A 27570-nucleotide genomic window follows, 5' to 3' on the forward strand; every position below is an offset into this window, starting at 1 on the left:
CTATTAATAGTTATACTTAGCAAGAGTAATAGTAACACAAGGAATGATTATATAATAATGTTGAATAAGCAAAACAAGATACACAACTGTCTATACAATTGTTATTTCTTTTTTTTTTTTTGAGACAGAGTCTCACTCTGTTGCCCAGGCTGGAGTGCAGTGGCACAATCTCGGCTCACTGCAACCTCCGCCTCCCAGGTTCAAGTGATTCTTCTACCTCGGCCTCCCTAGTAAGCTGGGATTACAGGCACCCACCACCATGCCCAGCTAGTTTTTGTATTTTTAGTAGAGATGGAGTTTTACCATGTTGACCACGCTGGTCTTGAACTCCTGACCTCAAGTGATCTGCCCGCCTAGGCCTCTCAAAGTGTTGGGATTACAGGTGTGACCCACTGCACCTGGCCACAATTGGTATTTCAACTGTGAATATCATGCATAGAGAAATGATTGGAGATGTACAACAAGATGTACCACAGATTAATTTTACCACCAGAAAAGGCCAAATCTCCTGTCTGTTTGCTTGGGCTGCTATAACAAAATACCTTACACTGGGTAATTTATAAACAACAGAAACTTACTGCTAATAGTTCTGGAGACTGGGTAGTCCAAGATCAAGGTGCCAGCAGACTCAGCATCTAGTGAGAGCCGGTTCTTCAGAGATGGTGCCTTCTGTGAGTCCTTACAAGACAGAAGGAGCAAGAAAGCACCCTCAAGCCTTTTTTATAAGGGCACTAATCCCATTCATTCAGGTGGAGCCCTCATGACTTAATCACTTCCCAAAGGTACCGCCTCTTAATACTATTACACTGAGTATTAGGCTCTAACATATGCATGTGGGGGGACACTGCATTCATCCCGTAGATAAAAGGAGCCGAAGAAACAAACAGCCTCTCTCATAGTGCTGTTTACATCCTTCTAATGTCTCTAGAGCAATTCACATATAAATAGGGAATACTTTATATGCCTGATGTGGCTGGTGACCAGAATGCCGTTATTTAGGAAGAGTAGAAAAAGTAGCAGCTCTGATAACTAAGGGAAAAAATAAACCCACAAATATGAGGCTTATTCAGTTAAAATACCAAACCTAGGAGGATGAGCTTCAACTGCTGGCCATAAAAATCTCACTACAAGAGTCTACAGCTTTCCACTGCAAAACTAGAAAATTAAATATCTTTCATCTTTATTTTCACACCCTTTACTGTATTTTCTAACTAATATTAGGAGCTGCAGATGGCAAATCAATAGATTGTTTCAATGATAGCATGGACCAAAAAGAATGGGGTAGAAAGAGATAAGTCTGTCTCTAGCTATTCCATCGTGGCTTCATCAATTGGACAGGATAAATGTCACCTCTGTTCCCGATTTAATCCTCCTCTTTCAAGTCTGGACACCTGCATTCCTCAACTATCCTAGCTCCAGGGGAGGATTAACAGGGAGGGAATTTGTTTTTTTAGGTATTGAAAGAAAATCACATCAAATAATAAATTACTCTCTATATCTATTTTAAAACTGTCTCATGTGTCTTTAAAATGTCATGGGAAAAATAAAAAGGTACACTGAGAGAGTGTGCTCAATGAAATATTTAAACCATAAAGGCAGCAAGGCTGGTGATTAAGGAGATTAAATAGATCTGGATGATGGATATAAATCAGAAGCATGTTGTCAAAGATTAGTAAATATTAAAGCTGTTTATCGTCCTTCCAACAGAAAAAAAAAAAGCAATCATACGGTTTTTAGTGTCAGTCTGAGCCATCAAGCCATTATGCAATTTTTATCTTTTCTTACTCCTTTTGCCATGAGGCAAGACAATTTATTTCCCCTGTAGTAAATAAATTTCCTCTGCCTCAAACATGCTCTGAGTGTAATCCTGGGCTAGCCACCCACCTCTTAGGATTCACTTTCCTCATTTGCTAAAGGAGGGAATTGGTTCTCATAGTTCTGACATTCTGTGTTTCTCTGAAAGACGTTTAGAGAGTTCTAGGATGTGAGTTATCATATATCATCTACTCTAAGACACATTTAATTATAAGATATGCCATTATTTTATGTACTACTAACAAAAAAAACATCCTGCCAACTAAACTATGACACAATACCCTAACTATAGCCCTGTGACCCTGGGATTAATCACACCAGCCTCTCATGCTTTGAAATAAAGGACAATTCCTACCACCCTCCATTGCATTGCTTGGTTGATTTTAGACAGTTCATTTGTATGTATCTCACTAATAAAACAACACAATTTTTCTTGTAGGTATCTTTCTTTCTCAGGTCCCATAAAACTCTTGATTGTTGTTTTTTTCAGAATAATATATGGAACTGCAATCATTTCTCTGATGATTAATATTTGCTTCACTAATATCAAATTCATGCCCCACTATGTTCACGCCTTCTACAAATACGGGAATCATAGGGTAATTTTTTTATAATTTAAACAACAAGTAAGCTCAACATGTTATTACCAACAGTGTCCTTAACTAAATGGAAGTCATGACAATGTGAACAGCTATGACTAATTTTGAACCTGGGCAGACCAGGACAACTACATCGTGACTACAGTCTAACTGACATCCCTACTGACTTCAGAGATGTTAAAAAACAACCAGGAACCTGGGCAATATGGTGAAACCCCATCTCCACAAAAAACACAAAAACTGGCCATGCATGGTGGCATGCACCTGTAATCCCAGCTACTCAGGAGGCTGAGGTGGGAGGATTGCTTAAGCCCAGGAGGTCAAGGCTGCAGTGAGCTGAGATTGTGCACCTGCACTCCACCCTGGGCAACAGAGTGAGACCACATCTCAACAACAACAAAAAAGTGGAGGGTGGTGGCAAGGAGAAAAATATGTGGTATAGAATTGATGAATTGAGATGTCTTCTTCACCTCCAATGAGAGAGGAGTGGCATATAGTAAGTGTTCCCTAAATATTTGCAGGTTATTGAAGGACTGAATGAAAGTATAGATGAAAGGATGAATGAACAAACAAACAAGTAGCTAATTGAGAATGCTGAGAAGGCACTTTACTGCCTTCTTTGAGATTGCTTCTTATGACAAACTGCACTGCAGTCTTGAATCACCATGGCTGGCTAAAATCATGACGCCCCAACCTTCACCTAAGACTTTGGAATCTGATTCACATTCGCATCCCAGCCCCTGCTAACCTCTCATGCCTCTATCAGACTGTGAAACTAAATGCCAAGGTCCACGTAGAGGACTCAATGTAACACAAGAGCTTACATTTCCTTGACTCCTCAACACCAGTGGCCTTGCCTTCTTATCCTCCCCTGCAGCTGCTCTCAGCCCTCCTCCTCCTTGTCCTTGTTTTTCCACCATTCTATGATGTCCCATCCCTGCATATTGACTTCCTGCCTTCTGCATCCAGGTGGCTACAAGCAATTATACAGATTCATTTGCTCCAACTTTAGGTGACTCTCAAGCTGCTGCTAACCTGTTCCTTCTGTCATTCTTCTCAACAGCTCTCTCACGCATTCTCTTTTTTTCCTTAAACCCTCAACACCTTTATCACCTACAACTTCAGTAAATCATCTTTCTACTTTATGAGAAAATTAAAGCTATCAGGTTGGAACTCCCTGAGCTCCATCAGCAACACCTAAAAACTCTTAGTCTAATTCTATCCCTTCTTCTTTCTCTCCTCTCAGGACATTTTCTCTAGTTCAAAACTAATCCCTCCATCTGGCCTCTGCCTACGCCTCAGGAAACTGTTACTCTATTAGTTATCCTCTCTATCTCCTTTACTCCAAGCTTCCCCTCTACTTGATCTTTCCTGGCAAAATATAAATATTATCATCTCTAATCTAAAAACAACTTCCACTCGCCCACTCTTCTCTTCTAGCTCTTAGTCATTTCTCTTTTTCAAAGCCAAGTTTTTTAAGTCTACCTATTATTGTTGCCTCCACTTTCACCTCCCATTCACTTGCAAGTCTAGTGCAATCTGGAAAACATGTTCACCATGCCAACAAAATTGTTCCCTAAAGTCACTAATTACCTGCACAGGGCCTATCCTTATCTCACTTGACCTCTCTACAGTATTTAATACTGTGAAATAGTCCCTCCTCAACATCTCTTCCTTTTGGTTATTGTGATACTGTTCTTTCTTCCTTTTTCATGTCCTCCGTTTTATTCTTTGGTCAGACAGAAAAAAAGGTTTTTGCTTTCCCCAGTCTACTTATGAGTTCTCTTTAGTGGTCACAAATACGCTATTTCAGCTTCTGCATATGACTCACAGCCTCAAATCTCTATGCCCAACTGAAACTTCTCTCTGCATTGATGATAACAGGTCTCAAACTCATCATCTTCCCCCATAAGCCTGCTTCTCTTCCTGCCTCAGGTGTCAAGCCATGCACACAGGTGTCAAGCTGGAAATGCGCCCTTCCCTTTAGATGTGCCCCTCTTCACCCACACATCTGATTGGTTACTTAGGCTTTTAGAGCCTGTAAGCCACCCTCTCTGTAATCCACTTCCACTGCTTCTACTTTAGCTGAGGCCCTTACCATTTGTCACGTGGATCATCATAGTGGGCTGCTGGGTGTTTCTTCTCTAATCTATCTGCCACACTGCTGCCACATATCACATTACTACCAGAATAATCTTTCTAAGATGCAAATCAATCAGATCATGTTTTTTCCCTGTTTAAAAATACTTCGATTGTTCTTCCAGTAGCTTTCAGGATGGAATTAAAACACGTAACACACAAGATCCCCCATGATATGCCCCTGCCCACATCTTTAGCCTCTTATTCCACCAGGTACCTCTAATGGCTTCCTGTTTTCTGATCACACTTGACTGTATACACATGATGTTTCATGCCCCTGAGCCTCCTCTGGGGATACTCTCTACCTTCTTATCTCTGGCCCAGCTTACTAACTGCTGAACATCCCTCTCAAGCATCTCTTCCCTAGGAAGCTTTAACTACTTCAACCCAATTGGGAGCCTCTCTTCCATTCTAGAAGAGCAACTGGTGCATACCCCATCACCTCTATTGTCATTAATGATTTGTTTATACGTCTGCACTAGAATATACCCTCCATGAAAGCAAAGACTGTATGTTTTTGGCTGAAGGTGTTATAAATATTAGCATTAAATGAATGACTAAATGAATAAACCACTGAGCTTTTGGGTCTAAAAACAAGGTCAAATGAATAAGGTGTTTTTTATAATCAAGACAGAGTAAAACTTGTAGAAAAATTAAGTAGTGATAACAGTGAAAGAACTGTAAAAGAAGTGCTTTATTATAATTAGATATCTATATTTATATCTTTCTCTAAATTATATCATCCCCTTAAATGCGTTAACACAGCTATTATTGTTTTGGTGTCTTGATGATATTTTAATTTTAAGTGAAGAAACTAATTTTTTAGTTTTAACATCTGGATCCAAATTCCTAATAAAATAATTCAAGTGGAGCCAATGTACCTGAAACACAATCTGGACACCACAGTACACCTTAGGCAATTCAAGTTTTCTTACCAAATACCTTAACTGGGTATTTCAATTTCTCCAAAGCCAGGCATAGTGGCACATGCTTGTAGTCCCAGCTACTCAGGAGGCTGAGGCAGGAGGATTATTTGAGCCCAGGAATTCAAGTCAAGCTTAGGCAACATAGCAAGATCCTGATTCTATAAGATCATAAAATAAAATGTTTCCAAGATTTTATCCCAACATACCTTTCACCATTATTCAGCACTAAATCTACATTCAAGTTAAATTAAACTTCTAAACACTCCCTGAAAATGCTCCACATTTTCCCAATGTGTTATTTCCTCTACATGGGCCTTAATTCCTTACACTGAGAATCTCTTTGCTCCATTTCTACCTGTTTAAATACTAAGTCCAACTCCATGCACATACAGTTTTCTGATTCCTTTCAGAGAGATTTTGTGCTTTTTATCACATCCAGTTTTATTTATTTATTTATTTTTATTAATTTATTTTTGCAACAGGATCTCACTTCGTCACCCAGGCTGGAGTACAGCGGTGCTATCATGGCTCACTGCAGCCTTGAACTCCTGTGCTCAAGTGATCCTTCCACCTCAGCCTCCTGAGTAGCTGGGACTACAGACACATGTCACCATGTCCAGTTAATTTTTGCTTTTGTTTTTGTTTTTTGTAGAGATGAGGTTTTGCCATGTTGCGCGGGCTGGTCATGAACTCCTGAGCTCAAGGGATCCCTCTACCTCAGCATCCCAAAGATTTGGGATTACAGTCGTGAGCCACTGCACCCGGCCTACTATACTTTCTAATTGTTTGTTTTTTCTTACATTGGGACACAGCTGATTTTTGCATTTTAATCTTGTTTCTATGGATTTTGCTGAACTCTCTTAATAGTTTGTTGATTGTCTTCGATTTTCTATGTAGATAATCACATTGATTGTGAATACAGTAGTTTGTTTCTTCCTTTCAAATCCTTAGGCATTTAATTTTTTTAACTTATTACTGCTTGCTAGGACCCCCAGTACTAAATTTAATAGAGGTAGTGATGGTAGACATTCTTGTCTTATTCTTGACTTGAAGGGAATGCTTCTAACAAATATTTAACCATTAAGCATGCATACTAAGCATATTATTTGCTGTAAATTTTGGATGAATATCCTTTATCAAGTTAGGGAAGTTCCCTCTGTAATGATTAGCTAAGAATGTTTACTGTGAATTAAATTTTATAAAATGTTTTCTCTGCATCCATTAAAATAATTTGAATTTTTTCTCCTTTAATGTATAAATGTAGTAAATTATAATAATACATTTTCTAATGGTCTTTTTTTTTTTTTTTTTAAAGAGATGGGGTCTCATTTTGTTGCCCAGGCTGGTCTTGAACTCCTGAAAGTGATCCACCTGCCTCAGCCTCCCAAAGTGCTGGGATTACAGGTGTGAGCCACTGCGCCCAGCCTCTTCAATGTTCTAATATTATATTCTGGGATAAGCCCAAAGGGATCACAAATATTAACTTTAATGAATTACTAGATTTAATTTTCTATTATTTTGTTTAGAATTTCTACTTCTGCATTTATGAGAGATTGGTCTATAATTTTCCTTGTCTGGTTTGGTATCAAAATTCTGCCAGAACCATAAAATCAGTTACAGTCATTTCCTCCTTTTCTATTGCCTGGAATAGATTGTACAAGATTATGGTTATCTTGTTCTTAGGTGTTTGGCAGAATTGCTTATAAATCCCCTTATCCCTGGTATGTTTTGTTTTGTTTTTGTAGGTAGATTTTAAACTACCAATTCAACTTTTTAAAAATAGCTATAGTTTTCTAATCAGATTTTCTATTTCTTCTTGAGTCAGGTTTGTAAGTTTTATTTTTCTAGGGAACTGGCCATTTCACATAAGTTTTCAAATTTAGTTGCGTGAAGTTTATAATCATCTCCTATTGTTTAAAAAATGTTACATATGTAGCGATTTTCTTTTTTTTATTCCTGTCAGTTTTATTAGTCTTTTCAAAGAACCAGCTCTTTGTTTTCCTGATCCTTTCTATCATAACTTTGTTTTAAATTTTATTAATTTCTGCTCTGTTAATACTTCCTTCCATTTACTTTCTTGTGTGTATGCTATTGTTCCATTATCCAGTGTCTTGAGATGGACATGTGGCTCATTAATTTCCAGTGTTTCTTCTTTACTAAATAAACGTTTTAAAGCTTTTGTAAATTTCTCTATGTAAGTTTTGGAATATATTTCATTATTTAGCTCTCTATATTATCTAACTTTAGTTATAATTTGTTCTTTTATTTAGGACTTAATCACAATTGATTTATTCCTAAAGTTATTTAGAAGCGTTTTAAAATGTCTGAGCACATGGTGTTATTAAAGCTTTTTTTAAAAACTGATCAGATGACATGATCTATATGATACTGACTTGTCTGGGCTGAGACGGTGTCATGATGGCATCAGAGACCTGGATCCTTCTATCTTTCTGTTCTGTCATCCTAATTCATGGCTTCCATCACAGGCGTTTTTTGTATTTCCCACTGTTTTCAGTAAAATGGTTTGCACATAGCAGCTGTAGGGTACATCCTACATCATGCTACATAAGAAGGATTTAACAGCCCAAACTCAATAATCATGAGATTTATCATGAATCAGTCTCATCAGCTTTTCTCTTTCAGAATTCAGAATTTGAAGTTCAGAGTCCCATTTTGGATTTGCTCATCAGAGATCTGGACTCTATCCCACGCCCCAGCTCTGGACCTGGAGGGCTGGCTCCAACATTAGGCATTTGGGGAATATTTATTAGATTAAAGAATACATAATTAGAAAAGAATGAATACTCTCTGCATGCTAATCCTGCTAGCCCCAAACTAGAAACGGATGGCAAATGTCACAAATAGTAATTCAATACTCTTTCTAAAGAGATTGGAACACAGTCTACAACAAGGCAGGCTTATAATGCAAGCAGAAGCATCATGTGCTGCACATTCTTGGGGAGAACAATTTAAGGAAAATTAATTTATAAACAATAACATTCTGAAAGCCTCTCAAACATATATGTTCACAAATCTCCTGGCTGACCTGTCACAAAGGGTCACTGTTGTTCACAGCACAAGCAGTGTCTGTCTACTCAGGACAGCAGCCACTCAACCCCAGATATTGTCCACAGAGCAAATCTAGGTATATGAGCCAAAGGCACATGTATATTGGGGAGTAGGAAATCTGAAGTTTAGGGTAAATGATTTCTATCATGTTCTGTAGGCCATGCTTGACTGTCCTGTAACTGCACCCTTCCACCTTGCTTTGGCCAAGTCAACACAGCTTGGGTGTGGTTGCTCATAAATATTCCCAAAGAGCAATGACGATTCTTTTGGATTCCTGAACACACCATCTCTGTTGGGGGAGAACTCTGGGGTATGTTTCCAGCTCTCTCAATGAACTTTTAATCAAAGCACTGTTTCCTTCCCGTTGTAGTGCTTTTGGAATGGCCTTGTTCTCTGAGTCCTAGCTTTGACAACAGCAACTGTGCTGAACTTTTCCACAGCAGCTCTTGGATTTCTGCCCCACCCCCTCCCATCTGCACGCCCCCATTTCCTCTCTTCTCTGTTTTGGCTCTGTGTGGCTCTTCTGAGTAAAGTGGCTGAAGAGTAATGAACCCAAAATACCTAAGTAACAAATGAGTCACCACACTTCCACAGCAGAGCTCTGAGGATCAGCGGGTGTGTTGGGGGGTAAACAGCAGAGGAGGTGGCTGCCCAGAGAGAGGGAGAGAGAGAAAAAATAGAAACAAAACGAGCAAGTTGGCAGAAGTGGCGAGAGCAGCTGAGTGGGCGGAGGGGGCAGGGAGCTGGGTTGTGTTGGCTTGCAAAGGTGAGATCAGTGCTGTGGCTTGTCACACCCTGGCTGACTCAAGCTAAGCCCAGGCCCCTCGGGAACTGCTAATACTGGGCTGTCTAGTAAAAATCAGCTAGACAAGTCGCCTAACTGCTGTTCTCTTATGTTTACAAGTTCTGAGTTGTAGGGCTTGGAATTCTTTGTTCAAGTTGCTGCAAAGCTGCTAATTAGGAACCTGCAATGATATTGCTCCAGGGCCATTCCCTTTCTGGTTATATGGTATCTGGGTGATAAGAGTCAGGGCAGAATTTAAATTTCTTCTTTGTACCTTTTTGTTTGTTGGGAATGTTTAGAATGCATCCTTTTTTCAAAACCTTATCTTGAAGTGTAGTGGTGGAGCTGGATCGCCACCTCAAAGCTAAGGCTCCAGACAGCATTGATCCTGACCATGCCCAGCACCCTAAGAGGATGAGGCTCTGCTGAGAGATCCTGGGATGCTGCCCCATAGGGCCAGCTTTGCTTAGAAGCCACTGGGAATTTCTCCTGGTAGCTTAAGATATGACTCCTACTTTTTTTTTTTTTTTTTTTTTTAACCTTTCTAAGTAAAAAAGGAGTGGAATAGGCTGAGCCCTTGGAACAAGACAAATGGTTTGATTTCATGAGGTTCTGCCTGGCCAGCCCACAGTGGACTTTTAATCTGTCACAAAAAGACTAGAAAGAAAATCCATGTATGCAAAGAACAAGGCCTAAGATTCATTCAGGACTGTTAATGTGAAATGACCTCCAGGAGAATCTTTTGAAAAAAGAATTATAAAATGTCCCCTGAGACAGGTGGTCTCAGATCACGAGGATAACAGGATTTGATCACAAGCTGTCTGGTTTTCTCTTAGGTCAAAACCAGGAAGTTTCCAAACAGAGGAAAAAAATAAGTTGATTTCGATTTTTAAGCCTCCAGCAACGTTTCGCTTCGCTTGACCCTGCAGTGGGGGCTGGTGTCAGCCTTTGGTTTTATCTTCTGCAGTTCTCCCACCCCTATCCCGCATAAGTATAAAACCAGATGCCACGATTTGGAAGGAGCAAAATTTGATCTTGAGAGGAAGTGGGAAAATGTAAAACTAACACAGCTTTGGCAGTTAGAAAGAAACAACTATAGCCCCTGCAAAGAAAGATTTACACCCTAGGCAACATAGTGAGACCGCATATCTACAAAAAATAAAAAATAAAAGAATTAGCAGGGTGTGGTGGTGTGAGCCTGTAGTCCCAGCTACTTGGGAGGCTGAGGCAGGAGACTCACTTGAGCTCAGGAGGCCAAGGCTGCAGTGAGCCGTGATCATGCCACTGTGCTCCAGCCTGGGCAAGAGAGTCAAACAAAAAAATGGAAGGAAGGAAGGAAGGAAGGAAGGAAGGAAGGAAGGAAGGGAAGAAGGGAGGGAGGGAGGGGAAGGGGAAAGGGAAGAAGGAAGGAAGAAAGGAAGGAAAGAAGGAAGGAAGGAAAGAAGGAAGGGAGGGAGGGAGGGAGGGGAAGGGGAAAGGGAAGAAGGAAGGAAGAAAGGAAGGAAGGAAAGAAGGAAGGAAGGAAGGAAAGAAGGGAGGGAGGGAGGGAGGAAGGAAAGGAGGAAGGAAGGAAGGAAAGAAGGAAGGAAGGAGAGAGAGAAAAGAAAAAGAAAAAACAAAGACTGAGACCCAAGACTTGATAAAGGTGAACTTTCTGAACCCATAAAGGTCCTTAAGTGCTGCCTCTGCTCATTTTGTCTTCTGCTCAACTGAGCCCACTGGTGAATAAATGAAAATCTTCTTTGGAAATGATTCATGAAAATCATCCCAGGGAAGCATATTCTTGGCCTCTGAAGTCTTCATTTCAAAATGAAGTTTATAGTTTAAGACTATAAACAATACACGATTCTTATAAAAATAAAAGTAGAAACAAAAAATATTAGCCATAGTTCCAACCCTCAAATGTTAACACTTCAATGTGTTTCCTTCCAGTTCTCTTACAGGCATATAGACTTATTCTTGTAACACAGTTGCACTCATTCTGTATATATGGAATTGTGTATGCAGCTTTTTGCTAAATATATATTACTGTTATCATATAGAAAATTATGCAACCATCATTATTAATAGTTGCCTAATAACCAATACAGTTAATCAGCCCATCTTCCCCCACTATGTTTTGGACATTAAATTTGTATTCAGCTTTTTAAACTATAAGTCTTGATTTAATTAATGTACAAAATTTAGAGCTTTTTGAATCAGCCCCACTACTTAGCCATGTGGCAAATCTTACCAATATCTGGACCAGCAACCTGAAGCTGCAGGAGGAACCTATAGGACAATCAGAAGGAGGTACTAGTACAGTTTCCTTGGGCTATAGGAGTTTCTGGTACAGGGGTCTTGAAGGACAAAGAGATTGCCTGAGGTAAGGTCACCAGCCCTCTAGCTGTGTATTCCCTGTCTAATGTCACCCACAAGCCTCATCTCCAGCTCAACATCTTCAAGCATCCTAGAGAAAAGAGATGACATTTTCAATGAATGAAAAAAACAATAAAACAAAGGACAGGGATAACACATGGCAAAGCTGAGGATCTTTTTTGTTTTAACACAAAGTGTCATATTGTCTCTTATTCTCATTTCTTATTGGAGCATTCTGACATCTTTATTTTGGGCTTCCCTGATTAGGTTACCTACTGGAGAGGTGTGTTTAGAGCTGCAGTTAGGCAGCAAAAGCAGAGAGAGTTGGCACCAGTGAGGATGGGCAGAGTTGGCTATGGATATAATCTATCATTTGCCAAATAGCTCAAAGTTGTATGAATATCATTAAATATTTCATGTAAATGCTGTTTTTTTTTTCAAGGGCAAGTCCCATTTCATAGAAAATATAGTTCCTGAGCTTAGTAAAGGAGGATGTGCTCCATACTAAGCACTTCTAAGTGATTATTTCATTTAAGAATCTCAACAATTCAGAGTTAAGTGCTCTCTTCTCCAGTTTGCACATAGGACAATTAAACAGCAGAAAAGTAAAATAACTTGCCAAGGGGACTTGCTAATAAATGTTTGAGCCAACATTAGAACATAGGGCTGACTTCAAAGTTTGTGATCTTTGCTCTACATTATGCTGCCTCCCTTGTTAAACCTAATAGATAAGCATACCTGCAATTTTAAAAAAGAGTTAATGCTTATTGATTAAAGGCAGGGCTTTCTCTGGGATCCAGGAGTCACCATTATGGGTAGGCAGGATCATTTACAACATTCTTTTGAGGAGCCCTTTAAAAAAAAATGACTACTGGGTCCAGCCAGGTCAACTATGGATGAGGAACTCTTCCATGGAGTTCTGAAAGGCCCTACAGAGGCTCTGACAACAAGGAAGCCACAGGACAGCTTCCACCTCCCAGTTTTTCCTAGGCCAATACTTGGGACATAGTATGGTTGATGGAAATGGAAACTATTGCTTCTTGGTGCATTTTTTAAAGGAATGGTTAAATTATAACATAAGAGTCTGTTTTCCCACTAGACTTGAGTTTTATAATATCAGGGACCATGTCTGTCTTCTTCATTGCCATAGTCCCATTCCTTGTACAGTGCTTGGTCCATAGCAGATGATCTTAGTCCATTTGAGCTGCTATAACAGAATGCCATAGAGTGGGTAGCTTACAAACATCAGAAATTTATTGCTCATAGTTCTGCAGGCTGGGAAGTCCCAAATCTGCAGTGCTGAGAGATGTGGTGTCTGGTGAGGGCCTGCTTCCTGGTTCATAGATGGCAGTCTTCTCACTGTGTCCTCACATGGTAGAAGGAGTGAGGAAACTCACCAGAGTCCTTTTTATAATAGCATAGCACTAATTCTGCTCTTAAGGGCTCTACCCTTATAACCTAATCACCTTCCAAAGGCCTCACCTCTAAATATCATCACATTCAGGATTAGCTTTCAATGTATTGATTTGGGGTTAGGGGGTCATAAACATTCATTCTGTAGCATAGATGCTTAACAAAGTTTGGTGAATGAATAAATAAATGAAAATATTATCTGGGCCAAAGGTGTGGGCTGGAGTTAAAGATGGCTCATGGTCAATGCCTGCATATAAATGTATTCCTCAAGATGTGTAGTCTGAGTTGAGGTGGCTTAAATCAAGATATGTCAGGAGTATATGTAGTCAGTTTCCACTTTTTAATATCCATAATAAGCCCTTGGTCATAAGCATGAAGGCATCTGAAATGAGGAGTGAAGAGTTTCCTTTTTTCCCCTGTCATTGCAGTACGGAGTGAAGAAAAACTTTATTTTTCTTACTTCTCCTTGATTCCTCAATCAAACTGGATTTATGTTAGGCTTAGGAAGACAATCCCTACTACACAGAGTGTTTATAGGATCCTGCTTGTTTCCCAAAGGGAGAATTGGGGCTGAAAGTGTGCATTAAGCCCAGTCTTTAAGCAATTAATATTGTGCCCAAGAACTAAAAAGCATGAACATTACAAGTGGATTTTGTCATAATCCTATATATCCCAAATGTGTATACTCCAGGAAAGTCCAGATCCCCAGCAGAAGCCCATCTGCTATATTTCTAGTGTGATACTCCTCTGTTTATATTTGCTCATTTCTCTTACAGAGTGCCAGGAAAGAAAAAGCGATATTTAAAAAATTCATCTGCTAGTATTTATGCAAACACATTTCTCTCCAAGTGTGGGTTGAGCAATGTGAGTAAAGCAGACATAGATGCCTCCAACAGACCACAGAGCAGTTTTCATAAAGAAAGGGGAGAAATATACACCTAGAACAATTGAAGTTGTTGGTGGAGGGGTGGGAACTGTCCTCTGACCAGGCAACACTCAACAGGGGAGATATTCTAGGTCTCATGCCCCAGACTTGGAGGCTCATTTGAACAGTTAATGACTCTATTGAGTTTCTACTATGTGCTAGCCAGTTTGGAGATTATAAAAGCTTAAGACTCCTGGTTGAGAACATAATAGTAAATAATTATAAGACAGCATATTACTGACATAGGAAAAAGGGGAAGAAACACTGTAAGCCTCAGTTAGGTGCCACTCTTTGCTAAGTGTTTCACATATATTATTTCATTTAATTCTCACAACTATCCTATGATGTAATCATCCTCCTTTTTCAGACAAGGCTCACAGTGGCCATACAACTTGCTCAAGACTATATAACTTAGGCTATTTTGAAAATCCCTGTTCTTTCTGCTATACCATACATAAGACGTTTCCATGGCTTATAATTGAACGTTATATATGTTTGGAATCTAAATAGCTAACATTTGTTGAGTGCTTACTACGAGACAAGCAAAAGTCTTTTTTATGTATGTTAACAGATTTAAACTTTGTAACAACCCTAGGAGGTAGTTACTGTTATTATGCCATTTTAGGATGAAGCAACTGAGTTTACATATAAGTAAAGTTGTCCACATCACCAGGAAATACCAGAGCCCAGTCTGGATCCAGATTCCATATATCTAAGCATGACACTATCCTGCCTCCCCTTTGAGGAGCACTTTTTTTTTGTCCCACAGACTTCAAAACTGTTGAGGAGCACTTTTAAGCACCTTCTATTACTTACCCCGGACCAACCATCCCAAGCCTACATTGAGCAATGTTCAGCAAACATGGTGTGGAAGTGGAAAAATTCAAACTGTGTTTCTCCTCTGCTTTCACACCACAACAATCATCGCAGAAGACTTCTGTGATGAACAGAAGTCTGTGTGACCACAGAAGTCTTCTGTGGCCAAATGTGTGTGGGTTTCTCCTCACACACCAAGCAAGCAAGCAAGCAAGCAGTTCTGCAGTGGATACCAGCTGGGCTCCCTCCAATTCTGTTCCAACACTATCCACCTGGTGATAGCAGCAGAAACCACAGGTTGAGGGCTCAGTCTCACAAAGCTGCCCCTACTTCCTATCAGTCAGTCGCAAGTCTGGGCCTCAGAACTTCCGACCAACTGACTTCAAGTTGGGATTCCTATGATCCTCTTTTTGAGGTCCATTGATTTGCTAGAGTGGCTCAAGGAACTCAGAGAAACACTTACATTTAACTGGTATATTATAAAGGATATTACCAAGCATACAGATGATGAGGTGCATAGGGTGAAAAAGGGGCACAGAGCTTCCATGCCCTCTGGACATGACACTCTCTAGGAGCCTCCAGATATTCAGCTATCCAGAGGCTCTCTGAACCCTATTCTTTTGTGTTTTTATGGAGGCTTCATTACACAGGCATGATTCATTATTTTTATTTATTTTATTTGTTTTTTGGTTTTTTTTCTTGAGACGGAGTCTCGCTCTGTCACCCAGGCTGGAGTGCAGTGGTGCGATCTCAGCTCACCGTAACCTCCGCCTCCCGGGTTCAAGTGATTCTCCTGCCTCAGCCTCCTCAGTAGCTGGGACTACAGGCACACGCCACCACGCCTGGCTAATTTTTTGTATTTTTAGTAGAGATGGGGTTTCACCGTGTTAGCTAGGATGGTCTCCATCTCCTGACATTGTGATCCACCCGCCTCAGCCTCCCAAAGTGCTGGGATTACAGGCATGAGCCACTGCGCCAGGCCACATGATTAATTAAAACACTGGCCATTGGTGATCAACTTAAACTTCGGCCCTTCTCTCCTCCCCAGAGGTTGGGGGTGGGCTGAAAGTCCCAACCCTCTAATTATGACTTGGTCTTTCCAGTGACCAGCCCCCATCCTGAAGCTACCTAGGGGCTATGAGCCACTAGCCAATTATTAACACATAAAAAGACAGCACTTTGGAGATTCTAAGAGTTTTAGGAGTTGTATGTCAGGAAGAGGGGTTGAAGACTGATATGGTTTGGATGTTTGTCCCCTCCAAGTCTCATGTTGAAATGTAATCCCCAGTGTTGGAGGTGGGGTCTGGTGGGAGGTGAGTAGATCACGGGGGCGGCGGGGGGATCCCTCATGAATGACTTAGCACCATTCCCTTGGTGATGAGTGAACTCTCACTCAGTTAGTTCTGTCTCGTGAGTTAAGGTTTTTTTTTAAAGTGTGCGGCACTGTCCCCTTCTCTCTTGCTCCCTCTCTTGCCATGTGATGCACTGGCTTCCTCTTCACCTTCCATCACGATTGTAAGCTTCCTGAGGCCCTCACCAGAAGCAGATGCCGGCACCATGCTTTCTGTATAGCCTGCAGAACCATAAGCCAAAATAAAACATCTTTTTAAAAAAGTTACTCAGCCTCAGGTGTTTATAGCAACACAAGAACAGACTAACACAAAGACCAAATATGTATTTCACAATGTCACACACAGTATTTCCATTCCTCTCTAAACCCCTCTTCTTTCAGCTCACATTGCAGAGGCCTCGCCTGGCCTAATGCCTTGGCAAGTCAGGACTGGTAATCACAACAGCTTGAAAAACAAACTAGATATTCTACAATCTCTAGAAGTTCAAGAACCAAGTCTCTGATCTTAGAGTTTCCCTTAAGTGTAAATGGATATTCCTCTGCCTGTGATAGAGGCTAGCAAGCCTCCTCTTCCAGCCAATGCTACAAGAGGTAGGGAGTGGCCATATGCCAGGCAGCAAGGCTGTTTGTCTTCTCCTAGCCTCCCCTCTCCAGCGTTCTGCCTGAAGAATGAAATCAATTAGAGAACATCAAGAGCAGGAGAGCTCTTTCCCCATTCCCTTTGAAATTCCTTGTTAGGACACTGCTTTGTAGATGGCCCCGCACCACCATATTTAAGAGGGCAGAGCAGTGTGGGGAGGGCACCAGGGGACCTGGTCTGAGAACCACTGGTGCCATCTACAGAGAAGAAACCATAAGAAGCAAGGAATCTGAAAGCCTCCTTTATCCCAAAGTCAAAAATTAAGCCTAAAGAAACTGCTTAAATAATTGTATCAGACTAGTTTTAAAATCTATTGAGCTAAAATTATTTTTTTCTCTCTTGCTACCCAGCAGGTGAGGACTCATAAGGGAGATCAGGGTGATTAAGAGAAAAAAGAAACTATACATTCTTTATGCATGTGAGTGGAGTGAGTAATTTTGCAACCCTGTTTACACATGAAGGGTAGGCAGATGTGAGTTTCAGCAGTCAAAATCAGAAGCTGAGGTTGCTGCATCTGGCTTACTCCCCTCTCCATAACAGCAGAATGTGGGATTTCCAAGACCTTTCTTGAGGGCCTGGTCTCTCCTCAGTGAGGTCCACATACTTATATTTAGACCATGTAAGAACGCATTCATTAACCTCAATGACAATGTTCAGTGTGGGTAAACCACCTGCTTCTCTTTGGTGAGGCCTATGATCACCGTGGGATCTTTTGTATCCAAGAGGTTGAATTTCAACCACTCTCTAATTTCAACCACACCCATTGTCCTGGGTGTCCAGGACAATAACCCTAGGAGAGAGTGGTAACCCACTGCTGAGAAAGGAGATCCTTGTCTATGACCACCCCTCACTCCTAACACAAGAGGAAGATGCCAAACACTAGCTGAGGAGAAGGAAAGGGAGGAATAAAGCTATGTAATGACTAAGGAGGACTAAGGGATTTTACTGAATAGACTTATCTAGCAGGTTAACATGAATGGGGGTAAAGGGATTTGGTGCTTTCTGTGGCAGAAGGTTGCTATTACTCTAGAAATGGAAAATGAGAAAAATATCTCCCTCTCCATCAGAGAAACAAAAACTCAGGAAAAAACTCACCCTTCCTGTTTATGTACCATATTCCCTGATGACAGGTAGCAGAAAGTATAGTTGAGAGGTGCCCAGGTTTGAAAGCTCAAATCCCAGTTCTGCCATTTCTCTCCTGTGTAACTTTGGACAAGTTTCTTAACCTTTTCGTGCCTTTCATTTGTAAAAAAGAGAAAATAATAATAACTTCCTCATAGGATCACTGGAGGGTTAAATGACATATATAAAGCCTAAAGAACAGCTCCTGGCACGTGATAAGCCCTCAATAAATGTGGCTATTATTATTTTTATAACTAGGGTAGGAGGAATATGATTTCAAAGGTCCATCTAGTTTAAGGCATGTGTAAATTTACTGACAAGTGATTCAGGGTAAACTTTAATTGAATTTTCAATAAACAAGCCATACGGTTTCTTCCTCTACAGTCTATGACCCTTCACCAGGACCTGCATCCCACACCCTGGAAAGAAATGTGTTCATTCAGTGAATTAGATCCTTTAGCCAAACAGCGTTTGCAAACAACCACTTGGCATCCTGACCCTTTCTGTCACTGAGGGTGTTCTAATAACCATGTTGGGTAAGAAGACAGTACCCATCGGCGGTCTCTTTCTTCTTGTAGGTTATGTTCAGGATCAAGTCAGTCTTCATTTGAAATCTGCACTTCAGCAGGATAACAGGAAAGAAAGAGGATTTTGGAGTCAGGAAGCTCTGGCTTTTAAATCTTGGTCTCATGGTTTCCTAATTGCAAGAGCCGAATAGTTATCTTTAAAAATGGGGATAATAATATCTACATAGTAGGGGCTTGTAACGGAGGATTAAATTAAACTATTTATATATAGTGACCAATATAGAGTTGGCACTCATTAAATGTCAGTTTCTCTTCCTCTTTCCCCTTTTCCTGCTGAGACACAGAGTTAGACTACTCTGTGGGGTGGGACATTCATCAGGTGGTGTGTTGGTTTTTTTTTTCTCCCACTTTTCTGAGGCAAGAGAACATGAAGATGATGGGAGGAAACAAACATCTACTGCTCTAACCTTTTCTACCTAGTGAACATTGTTCATCCTTCTCTTCTGCCACTTAAAAAAATAATCAAAGTCCAGCTGACACAGAGTTATTTAGCCACACTGGCCATTTTTATCAACCTAGAAATAAGTGTCCTGTTTATTTCTATTAAAGGTGGATACAAATAAGACCTCAGGAAAATCTACCCCAGTATCTACATGTTATGCCCCTTTCCAAAGTTGAAGGGATATACCTAACACCCAAGGGAGCAGGGCAAGTGAAGTGTGGGGTCAGGCGTGGCCATGGCACTATGATGCATCATTATCAAGGGAGGACATAGTGAGAGTCCCGCCAGCTCTTTCCAATCCAATCACCTCTCCTTATAGTAATTCACAATCACAGAGCCCTTCTTCCCCTCTTAGATTTCCATTCAAGCACCCAACCATCAAACTCACTGAGGCCTCACCCTACTTCCCCAACTACCCCATTCTCTTCAACTGCCAGAGGGCTTTCCTGAGATGAAGCAGAGGCTGAGGGCCTGGGGCCCTTGGACGAGAGACTTAGCTACTGACACATAAAAGTGCTGAAACTGGAAAGTACCAGTGCTGAATCAAACAGCCACTTCCCAGAGATGACATGAATGTTCAAGGTTTGGTTCCTGGAACGCCACTGATTTGGTCCTGAACCTTGAAGCCAACATCTTACCTCTGTTCTTCCATGCCTCAGTTGCCCAGTATGTGGGAAGGGTAATGACAACAAAGGAAAATTGCCACCTATCGCCCAACCTGTCATCACTATAATTTGAATGACTTGGCCAACTTTAGAATGCTGTGGAAATTAGTGTTTACTGGGGACTCTGAGATGAAAGGTGCCAAGTTTGGCAGAGCTGAGGCCATTGGTAGGATGTTCTGGGGTGCACTGAAGATTCAACAGAATGTTCCTTTAGCTTGTAAACTGAACTTTCATTTTTGTCAAAGTAGAAAATTTTAGGTAACAAATATTTCATTTTTTCCTTTGTAAAATGTTTTCTTCTCTCCCTTCCCAAGTTTGGGGCATGACCAGTTGTGTTGGAATACGAAACCCACTCCTCCTAGTTAAAATGTTCACAAATGCAGTTTAAAAAACGATGAACATCTTTTAGATTATTTTTCATACCATGCCAACTAAGGGGGTACCATCTAGCTTTTAAAAAAACTTCCTTCTCTTTTTAACAAAACAAAAAAAATTTGCAGGATTGCAACTCTGTGAGATCCTGCCCAACTTTGACCCTGAAAGCTGTCTTTGCCTCCAGCTACATTTTCAGATGAGCTTCACCTCAGACTCATTTTAGAAATGTAGACATTTTGCTCCTGGGCCACTTACTCTTTGCCTCTCTGCTTAAACTTCAAGAGCACAAAAGGAAAAGTTTGCAAAGATCATTTACAATATGCCATCCCAAACCTCTGATGTAAGTGATGCAAAGCAGGCTCCAGTGGGCCTTGGTGTCTCTGATGAGAGGAGCAACGTGAATGGGGAGGAAGTGGGTAAGTAAGAAGAGGCCCTGTGGCTGCGGTGGTGACTCTACCAGCAAAGTCAGCACCTACAGACTGATGAAGGCAGCAAATGAGCTTGTGTAGTGCTCCACAGTGAAGCTCCCCTATCTGTCAGCATCAGGAGGGCTGACGAGCCAAGTTTCTGCACACTGTACACTGCTAAATGCTGTCAGTGACACAGGCATGCTTTAAAGTCAGGCGACTGTTTCCTGCAGGACTAAAGCCTCTGCCTCACACTCACCTGCTCAATGCTTCCCCTCACTGCCATGCTTTGATCCAAATTCTTCTTGTGAGGGGACTCCCCATTACATTCTGTTTTTTTTCTACTTTAACTTAATTCCCAGTGGCAGGACGTCCACAGTTCAGCTTATACCCTTAAAATATAAAAACAAAACAAAAAAGTCATCATTATCGTCAAAATAATTTTTAAAAACAGTTCACCACCTCTAACAATTTTGGCTTGGATTTCTTTACAATGCTACAGCTTCTACCCACTTCTTACCTTGTATTTTCATTTATCTTCTTTGGTGCCCTTTTCCTTGTTCTTCCTTTTGGGCCAATCTATTGACAGCCATCCTGCAAAACGGCTGGGAGGTGAATCTCCTTTCTTATAAATTCATCCTCAAAATAATTGCATGATTAAAACAGTTGTGGGCCCTCCATCAAGAGTAATCAGCAATGTGCTTTGAAGCCTGGGATCTGTTGACTCTCTGATGGCACCTGGGACCATGTTTATCTCCATTTATATGATTCAGCCACCGTTCTGCCTCACTGGGTTCCCTGATGTTAGATTGCTTTGGGGTCATTTGGAAGAGAAGATCTACCGCCAGAGCTTCAAGTTAGTAGTGACAATTCTCCATTGAACTCAGACAGGAGACTGACATGGTTTCTTGCCAGGCAGCAATTAGTGACTACAGGACTGAAGTGGTTTCCAAGATTCAGGATTTGCCTAGTAGTTGTAAAAGATAACAGCCAACAGGGGAAGAGGAGACCCAAACCCAGCCTATCCTGTGAAGTGTAGGGCATGACTGGTATTCTAAGGATGGTAGTTTCCACATTTTTGTGGCCTGTGAATCACCTTGGCAGGATAAAATTTCCCAAGGGCAAATTTACCTGACCGATTGCCACTTGCCAATGCAAAACCAAATAAATGTACATATGTTTATTGGGAAGAAAACCAAAGCTTTGGAGAGGACAGGGACAAAGTCTTTGGATCCCCAGGGCCTAATGATCTCAAAAAATATTTACTGAGGTCATCTGATTCCTCTGAGAGGTTAAGAATACATAATTTTCCAATCATTTTGGTCTTCGTACTATATTCAGAGAGTGAATCTCTGTGTTAAGTACAACCAGGTGATGGACAATGGGCGGATTTAATTTTTCATTTTTATCAAGCATGGTATGGAAGAAGCAGCAGTAGCTTGACCTTCTCAACTGCTTGGAATTCATGGATTAATTTACTGATGATTTGTTAAAGATGTTTCTGTCTTGATAGGTGAAGAAAGGAGGAACTAAAGTGGTCACCCAAAAAGCCAGAAATCCAAACACTGTTACAGGCCAAAGTCTTGGCCTAAGAATAAAGAAAATTAGGCAATAGGATTGGGTTGTGCCTTTCTGAAGTCATGTTAGCAGTCTCCTGGGCCACAGCTTTGGCTTGCTCAGATGCAATTTGTTCAGGCAGTGCAGCTGGGGGTAGCAGGGCTTCGGCTACAAAAGTGTTGGCTGGTAAGAGAAAATCAAAATAATCCCCATTAAGTTCCCATTATCTTAAAAATTAGAAACTGTAATGAGAGGCTTCCAGAGCAAGCTGAGCAGCAGGAGGGCACCTCTGATGGATGCTGTCCTCTGTAAGGATGTCACTGTTGTCACCAGCGGCAAGCTGAGGGCCCAAATGCCTCTGACAGTTTCCCTGGAAGCAGCCAAGATTGATCAGGCACCCCAGGGCTCAGGAGCCATAAGAAAAGACAGAGAAGCAGCCCAGAAGCGAGGCTGGCATGGAAGGAGACCCTTGACCTGATGGGTGATCATCTTTAACCCTGAATTCTGTTAACTGTTTCTCAGAAACTCTCTCTGAATTGATTTAACTTTTATAGTCCTGGATTCTTTTAGGTGTGGTGTTGCCTAAAGACAGGTAAAATGCCCCCTAAGGGAATTCCTCACCTCTATGGTTCTAAAACTGGGTTCTTGTCATATTTCAGGGTGGGGAACCTTTTTAAAAAAAAAATGCCTTCATTCTCAGAGCACGAAGAACCTTTTATAAGAAGAAGGTAGCTGCAGAATGCTTATTCTCCTGGCAAATAGCAACTGTGGAAACACTATTTTCATATAGACCTGGCAAACAGCTTCCAGTATTTTCTGTCCAAATACTACATCTCCTCACCAGCTTTGCATATATCTTGGCACTGCACGGCCCAGTAGTGCCACATCATTTCATGGCACTGAGCCAAGAGTGTGTCCAGCCATGCTCAGCACCATACAGGGAGTCTGCAAGGCCCTCCAAGCTCCCACCACCACACTCCTACTGGAGCAAAAGGGGAGATTATCAGGCAGCAAGTCACGGTGTTGTTATTATTACCCTGATGTGTAATAAATCTGTGTAGTGCAATAAATTAAGGCAAGGCTCTGTTCTCACTTTACAGGCTGCCAATAGTTTTATTGTAACAGCTCAAAGATGTGAGTTTTCCCTTTTAGGCAGAGTAGAGGAAGCTGTGAAATTTGAAGAGAGAACAAAAGGATACTTGAGTGTAGTTTGTAAAACAGGTATTGTACAAGAACTGGCTCATCAGGACATCCAGCACCTAATGTTTTTCTGTTTAATGATATTAGAGAACAGCGAGGCCTTACAATGGCCACAAGAGTTCATTTGAATTCATTTTCATATCAATGTCTCACTGCTGAGTTCTGCTGAGATGACCTCTTGCACTAGACTTACAGTGCTTTCTTTTGGTGATAAACCTGAGCAATTGTAAGATCACAAATTGGTTCTGGAACTCATTAAAGTCAGCAAATGAGCATTAAAAGATACTTGCACAGGTTGAGTTTGTGCTAATCTGTCTATTTTGGCACTTACAGCTCAGAGGATGAACAGAGGGGTGGTGAGAAAAAACCCTCCAACTCCCAGCAAGATGATGATCCATTTCAGATGTCTGTCAAGGATGCACACGCTCGCCGGGCGCGGTGGCTCACGCTTGTAATCCCAGCACTTTGGGAGGCCGAGGCGGGCGGATCACGAGGTCAGGAGATCGAGACCACGGTGAAACCCCGTCTCTACTAAAAATACAAAAAAATTAGCCAGGCGTGGTGGCAGGCGCCTGTAGTCCCAGCAACTCGGAGAGGCTGAGGCAGGAGAATGGCGTGAACCCAGGAGGCGGAGCTTGCAGTGAGCCGATATCGCGCCACTGCACTCCAGCCTGGGCGACAGAGCGAGACTCCGTCTCAAAAAAAAAAAAAAAAAAAAAAAAAAAAAGGATGCACATGCCCTGGCTTTTCTTCCTTTACACCTTGAACCCTGGGTGTAGGAGGCAAGGGAAGGATTTGAGAATGCTTCACCTCTACCCTTTGCCAAGTTCAAAGCCCAAGTGAGACCTTCAATCAGGTCCCTGGCACACCTGACACTTCGTTATTATTATTATTTTTTTATCAAAAGCCCCCTTCTTTGGTAGCAAATTCTATTTCTATTCTCTGTTTTAGAACTCGACCCTTACTTTTTTTTTACTCAAATGTTAGTCATTCAAGATTTCTTTAACCCTTTGGTTACAGAGTCTTCCATCTTTTTCTTCTGTCTTCATCTAGGCTCATAGGTTATTTCTCCCTAAACTAGACACACTGGGTGCTGGTGCTCCGCTCTGTGTCATTATATCCCCTGAATAATGGGAGGCTATTGAGCACAGAGTTGATATTCAATATATAAATATTGATTGACTTTTTTTTTTTTTTTTGAGATGGAGTCTTGCTCTGTCGCCCAGGCCAGAGTGCAGTGGCATGCTCTCAGCTCACTGCAACCTCTGCCTCCTGAGTTCAAGTGATTCTCCTGCCTCAGCCTCCTGAGTAGCTGGGATTACAGGCACACACCACCATATCCGGCTAATTTTTGTATTTTCAGTAGAGACGGGTTTCACCATGTTGGCCAGGCTGGGTTTCACCATGTTGGCCAGGCTGGTCTCAAAATCCTGACCTCAGGTGATCCTCCCAAAGCGCTGGGATCACAGGCATGAGCCACCACATCTGGCCTGATTGACTTTCAAAATGGCCTTCTAGTTTATTGTGTAACCACCAGCTCTACTAATTTAGTTTAACATCATTCACGTACTGCCCTGAAAAACTATACGCCCCTTATGACCTTACAGTCAAAAATGACTGACTCCCTTGGTAATCCTCCTTGCAAAACCCTAAGACTCACCCCCTCACTCTTCCTTAGAAAAATACTATATTCCTTTGCTTGAGTCTCATTTATTAGCAGCAAATGCGAACACAGGAAACTTCATTCTCTGAGTTTACATATTCTTGTGAATTTTATTTTTCTCTCATTTTTCCCCTAATACAGTCTACCCCTGGCCAATCTATAACAATTCTAATCAGTAGAAACTCTGGAAAAACTGAGGTCATAATTTCTGAATCTGGTTTGAATTTGGAATTTGCTCCCTCAGCTCAAAATTAATATTGTAAATTTGCTGGAAATGTGTTTTCTACTTTTCGGACTCAGCTAGTAGTTTCATACACAAAGTTTGGTATCTGGCTTAACTAGTTACTGAAAGAAAAAGGACATCTCCAGCTCCTTTTCTGGCCTTTCTCCTATCCCACTACTTCCCTCCACCCAATACAAACACACACACACACACACACACACACACACACACACACACCCAACACCAGTCACTGAAGATGGGGAAGATGGAGTTCTTCCTTGAATTCCCCTTCGGTTGTATCATTGTTTGGAAGTTATTGGTTCTTATCCAAAAGCAGACGTGGACAGAGTAAGGAGTTTTAGCTCAGCCATATAAAGTAGCATAAGCCCCAGGCTTTAATCTTTCTGTAAGGCTGCACTGGTATATAGTCTTTCTTCTATTGAATATAACAGATCCGTATTAACAAGCATTTATTGAGTGCTTACTTTGAAAACCAGTACTGTATTGTCCGTTATATTATCTCTTTTAACTTAATTATTGCTCTTTAAGGTAGTAATCCCATTTTATAAATGCGAAGCAAATATTCAGAAAGTGACTTGTACTGAATGGGAGAAACATATTTTTTTTTTATTCCAAGCCCATTGCCCTTTCTTCTTGTTTGATTTTTAACTTTGTGATAATAGAGCTCTATTACAAGAACTGGAACTGTCTGTACAGTTGGTTATTCTTAAGTGATCTACACAGAGTGCAGAAATCCTATTACAACAAATACCATTGTAACAATACCTCTCTCTAAGAAAATCCCATTCTAGAGCTGTCATTGGCTCCTAACTTTTATCTAGTAAACATTCAAGGAATATTTTGTAAAAGTTTACCCAAATTTCTCACTGGAAATTTCGTGCTTAGGATGCCTTCAAAATTGAGTTCACGTATCAGGCACTAAGGTAAGGAACAGGAAACCTGATGACATTGTACAATATTTGGTGTGTATTCCTTTATACCATAAACAGTGAGTCTAAAAGTTGTGTTAGCTCAATTTGTTGTAAAGTAAAGCGACAGTACCATGGAAATAGAAGGGAATAAAAAGCTCCACTTTAGATTTTTTTAAAGGTACTTGAATCATAATGTCAATTTAAAAAAAGTAATTTGGTTAATGAATAACAGTTATCTTTCCTATAAAAATAGCTAATAGTTTTTGAGCACTTATGATGTATCAGTTAACATTGTAAGTTTTTAAATGTATTATTTAATCTTCATGACAACCCTGTGAAGTAAATGTTATCCTAATTTTACGCACAAGGGAACTGAAGCTCAGAACGGTTAAATAATTTGCCCAAGGTCACACAGCTGGTAAGAAGCAGGATCAGAATTTGAACTCATGTTGTGTGACTCCAGAGCCTACCTGTTTAATCACACTTAGGGTTGCCAGATAAAATACAGTTACACTTGATTTTTGGATAAACAAATCCTAAATATTGCATGGAACATATTTTTACTAAAAGCATATTTTTTGTTTATCTGAAATTCAAATTCAACTGGGGATCCTCTATTTTTATTTGCTAAATCTAGCAACCCTAACCACACTATTCTGCCTTCCGTAAATTCAGATATCCATATATTTGGGTTGTTTAATTTGCAGTTTACACATGCTTGAGTTCTGTTTTTTTTACAGAATAAATGATGTTAATTCACATCTACAAAGCTAGGCTCCTGGATTTCTGTTTCCCTCCATTTATTGAAGGCTGGGTTGGTCTGATGCTAGTCTTCTCCCTGATAGTGCAGCTAAGTGCAAGCTTTTCTCTTCTGATAAGAAAAGACTTCACTTACTGTTGGCACATTCTGGCCTTCTGCCTACACTGGGCTCTCTCTCCAGTGGCCAGCTGTGTCTTGCCTGGTGCTCATCATTATCCAACTTCCTTGCCTCAGGAATCCTTGACTCTTTCCAAGATTTGCAGAGGTGCATGGCTGAGTAGCAGCTTCCTTCCAGACAACAGTGTTCACAGAAGGAAACAGAAAAGAGTCAGTGGGTTAGAACTTAGAAGAACTTTATATATAAAGTCTGTTGAATAAAACTTATAAATAGGCAATATATACACCACCAAATGAACAACTCTTGTTTCTCCATGGGTATCTTCCACTCTGATTTAGCTCTCTCACAATGCACAATATGCACCTGCCTGTATACCTTCTTTCACCACTCGGATCACCTAAGCTGAAAATATAGAAACTGTTTTCAATGGCCATCTAGAAACCAACTGTATTGCCACTCAAATCACACAATGCATTAAAAAACAAATATAAAAGCCTTGGAGTTGGCTGATCTTTATCATCTTTTAACAATGTGAATAACCAAAAAGTAACTGTCTATAAGCCTGGATGTTTATAGAATTACCTCTATAGTCAAGATCTTTTAAATATTTCAAACAGCTTGAATTTCTATAATCCAAGAATAGAATAATAGTAATAGATACATTTATTATAACATAAAAATAAC

The 27570-nt window shown here is 40.7% G+C and overlaps 1 long non-coding RNA gene across 4 annotated transcripts; it reads right to left on the reverse strand.

Annotated features, from left to right (window-relative positions):
- Positions 1-13338: 13338 nt before the first annotated feature.
- LOC134734152 (uncharacterized) lies at positions 13339-27166 on the reverse strand. 4 transcript variants are annotated; one of them, XR_010117496.1, is made up of 4 exons: positions 26904-27166; positions 20954-22173; positions 20693-20825; positions 15219-16417 (listed from the first exon to the last, which is right to left on the reverse strand). It is a non-coding gene; the product is annotated as an uncharacterized lncRNA (long non-coding RNA). The 4 variants fall into 4 exon arrangements; XR_010117499.1 differs by lacking the exon at positions 20954-22173 and adding an exon at positions 23522-23721 and having other exon boundaries at positions 26904-26967; XR_010117498.1 differs by lacking the exons at positions 20954-22173; positions 26904-27166 and adding an exon at positions 23522-23911 and having other exon boundaries at positions 13339-16417.
- Positions 27167-27570: the final 404 nt, after the last annotated feature.

This window comes from Symphalangus syndactylus, chromosome 12 (assembly GCF_028878055.3).
Source record: "Symphalangus syndactylus isolate Jambi chromosome 12, NHGRI_mSymSyn1-v2.1_pri, whole genome shotgun sequence".
Taxonomy (NCBI): domain Eukaryota; kingdom Metazoa; phylum Chordata; class Mammalia; order Primates; family Hylobatidae; genus Symphalangus; species Symphalangus syndactylus.